This window comes from Microcebus murinus, chromosome 9 (genome assembly GCF_040939455.1).
Source record: "Microcebus murinus isolate Inina chromosome 9, M.murinus_Inina_mat1.0, whole genome shotgun sequence".
NCBI classification, from domain to species: domain Eukaryota; kingdom Metazoa; phylum Chordata; class Mammalia; order Primates; family Cheirogaleidae; genus Microcebus; species Microcebus murinus.
The window spans coordinates 7665700-7669351 of NC_134112.1; the positions used below are offsets into that span (position 1 = coordinate 7665700).

The window sequence follows — 3652 nt, forward strand, 5'->3', positions numbered from 1 at the left end:
CTCTTCAGGGCTCAACTTTGACTCCTCTCATTCTACCGGAGACAGGTGAGCCAGGGCAGGCAGATGCCGTGGAGAAGGGAATCCCCTTCCGAGCCCGTACATTATGTGAGGGCCGCATCTTCAGCCCACTCTATGATTACCACCCATTTCACAGATGAGTACACTGAGCCCAGGGGTGGTCAAGCCTTTGGCCCTACCTTGTCCAACGACACCCAGGGAGCAGGTGGCAGGGCCACCTGCAGCCCTCAGTCCTGAGTGGGCTTCTATGCACTCTGGGCAAGTGCACCTGGGGGAAAATTATTAATTCCTGTGGGGGAAATTATTAGGGAACCAAACCACTGGGGAAGACACGAAAGGAACCTCCAAAGCAAACCTCTAGGGACTTCAGCATGCACTCTCCCCATTGTCACGTGGATTTTCAACAATGGTGGGGAGTAATCAGTCACGCGGGCCGTTTCAGAACTTTGAATGTTGCGTGTTTTCGGCAAGTGGAGTTGCCCTGAGGTGGTAGAGGATCTGGATGTTTTGTTTTTATACAGCTTCTGGCTTATGGTAGGCTCTGAGAAACTGAGCTCATATGAACCTTCACAAAATAAACACAATTAAAATTTTCTCATAAGCATGAGAGGAGTCCACGAGGTTGTCTGTGTAAGAGTGATTTGCTAACTGTGAAATTCTGTACCTACGACCGTCTTGTTTTCCCTCGGCTCCCTCCAGGCCCTGGCAGCTCCTTGGCGCTGGGGCCAAGGGCAGCAACTGCCGTGGTGTGGGCCAGAGCCTGATTCTCCGAAGCCTATTCTGTCCAGCCTGCCCTGAACGCGCTATTCCCACCGGCATTTCTCGACTTCTAGAGGCTGTTACTTCCTCAAAGGGCCTTTCATTGCATCCTGGCGTGCTGAATGTGTAATCCAATTCTTTTCTGGCTGCGCTGCCCAGCTGCATGGCCCACTGGGCACTGCCCGCTGACGCCGCTGGGCGCCTCCCACCTCTGCCCTGCGCCCTGGGTGCTCTTGTCCACTAGGCCCGAGGGCGGTTCCATGCCGCAGGGAGGGGCACGAGGAAAACTGGGGCATTCGCTATGAACCTGGTTGTATAGTCTCATGTGAGAAACTGAAAAAAATCACTTATAGGCCTAATTTTTGTTTTATAAAAAACACTTTTTATTGCAAACAGGAGTGAGTTCTATGTTTTTCTATTTCCCTTCCAACCTGGCCTCTGTCCATTAAAAAACAAAATCAAGAAAGTGTATAAGGAAGGATGTCAAGACTACAGGGTTAATAAAAGTCATGCAGGGGCGGTCAATGACACTGGGAGGGGAATAAATTGCTGGAATTAAGCTGCTGGTGGCCAAGATGAAGAAAAGACTCTGGCAGACCCACAGCCTTGCTGCTAGAAAGTTCTCCACTGGACACACATTCCTGCTGGGTGTCACGTACCCCGTGGCTTTCCCCAGGCTACGTGGAAGACGGCAGTGAATAGACAGGCCTGGATTTTCCGAGCTCACAGTCCAGCACTACTTTTGAAAAGCAGTTTCTCGTGTGGTGCCTTGTAGAGGGGACTAGCAGCAGGAGAAGTGGGCTTTATTTTACATGTTTGATGCCTTCCCTGCTTCTTGCAAGCCCTCTATGAAGGACAAGAGCCTGACATTGCAAACTTTTAAGGGAAATGTTCTTGCCCTTTTCTGGCTGGGACCATGGAGGGTGTTGAAGAGAAGAAAAGGAAGGTTCCTGCTGGGCCAGAAACCCTTAAGGGAAAGCGAAGGGATTGCATAGAGCTGAAGATCAAACACCTGGAAAAGACGTTTGCCCAACAGACGCTTCAACAGGCGAGGAGGACGCCCGGCTCTAGAAACGCTGAGCGCTCTCCTCACCAGGAACACAGGCAGATGCACAGAACTGAGGTTCGAATGGCTGCGTGGCAAGAAAAGCTGGCAGCTTCTATGTGCAGGCAGAGCCCAAACTGGCCTTTGTCACCAGGATCCGAGGAGTCATCGGTGTGATGCCAAGGTCCAAACGGAGCTGCGGCTTCTTCACCTGCGCCAGATCTTCAGTGGGGCCTTTGTTAAGCCCAACAAGGCTTCACTTAGCCTGCAGGGACTGTGGAACCATATATTGTGGGCACCCAAACCTGCAGCCAGTAAATGAACTAACTTACAAGCGTGGCTGTGGCAAAATCAGTAAGAAGAGAATTGCGTTGATAGGTAGCAGTTGATCGCTCGATCTCTGGGCAGGTACGGCATCATCTGCACGGACAATGAGATCGGTACTGCTGGAAAACGCTTCAAAGAAGCAAATAACTTCCCGTGGCCTTTCAAGTTGTCATCTCCACAGGGTGGAATGAAGAAAAAGACAACCTACTTTGTAGAAGGTGGAGATGCTGGCCACAGGGAAGACCAGATCAACAGGCTCATTAGAAGCTCGTCAGAAGAATGAACTACCATGATTATTTTTGTAACCTGGTCAGTTAATAAACAGTGACTGCTTTCAAATGGAAAAAGAAAAGGCAAAAGTTCTTGCTTCTGTTCAAAATGCCACTGAGGCATGGAGACTCCTTGGTGCTCATACACCTCCATGCCAAAGAAAAGCCCTGGCATGAAGTATAAGCAGAGGAAACCAAAGGCAGACAGAAAAGTTTCAGGAAGGCAAGAGCGGAGCAAAGGCTTGTTGGGTTATACATCCAGAAGCAGGTGGCTCCTGCAGATGTTGCAACCAAAGTGCCACACAAGAGACAGGCCCTAGAACCCGGCTGGCGGCTGCACACCTGGGCACGGGACCCAGCTCTCCTCTGCTCCAGCCCCTTCATGCAAGGAGGAAAACACTTAAAAAGGCACATTCCTGTGACTCACAGAGAAGGGGATGGGGACACTGCATCACCAGGATCCATGGCCAGCAAAGAGGCTGGGTCTGAGATCCCTGCAATGACATTGAGAACAGCAGGCGCAACACAGCGTGAAAGCTGTCCTGCCCTGCCCAGGGCACCAGGTGAGGCAACTGCAGAGCAGTCAGAAACAGGTGCACAAGAGGAAGGAAGAACAAAATGAAACAAAACAGCAAAACAAAACCTTCCAACTCAAAACAAGATTATACCCCAAATTCCAAGCCCCTGAAGCTATCTACAGCTAAGGAAGAAACACAGTAAAATCAACAGTCAGTATAAGAACTCATTACAAATAAAACTTTTTAAAAATAAGGAATTATCAAAGAACTGTCATAAGTAAAACAAGAACAAATAATAAGAAATTAAAAAGTATAACCCTGACATTACAGAAAAAAATACAAGAAAAATTGAACTATGTCTAGACTAGACATAGCTGAGGACAGTCAGATGCTGGTATTGAAGCATTTCCCAGGATCGAGCAGAGTGCAAAGAGATTAAAACACATCTGCGAGAGAGCCCAGGGGTAGGGGATGCCCAGAGTAAGGGGATAGAAAGAATGAGAGCAAATCTATTCAGAAGATAAAATAGCTGCAAAAGTTTTGGAATCAAAGAAGTTCATAAGTCCTCAGATCAGAAGTGCACCAAGTGTCAAGCAGCCTGAACAAGGTGAGTCCACACTCACACACCAGGTACAGAAATTACAGTGTCATCCGGGTGTGGTGGCTGACACCTGCGATCCTAGCAATTTGGGAGACTGAGGTGGGAGAATTGAGCA

At 49.0% G+C, this 3652-nt stretch overlaps 1 pseudogene; it reads left to right on the forward strand.

The window, feature by feature from the left end:
* The first annotated feature begins 1693 nt into the window (after positions 1-1693).
* LOC142872878 (large ribosomal subunit protein uL30 pseudogene) lies at positions 1694-2432 on the forward strand (annotated as a pseudogene).
* Positions 2433-3652: the final 1220 nt, after the last annotated feature.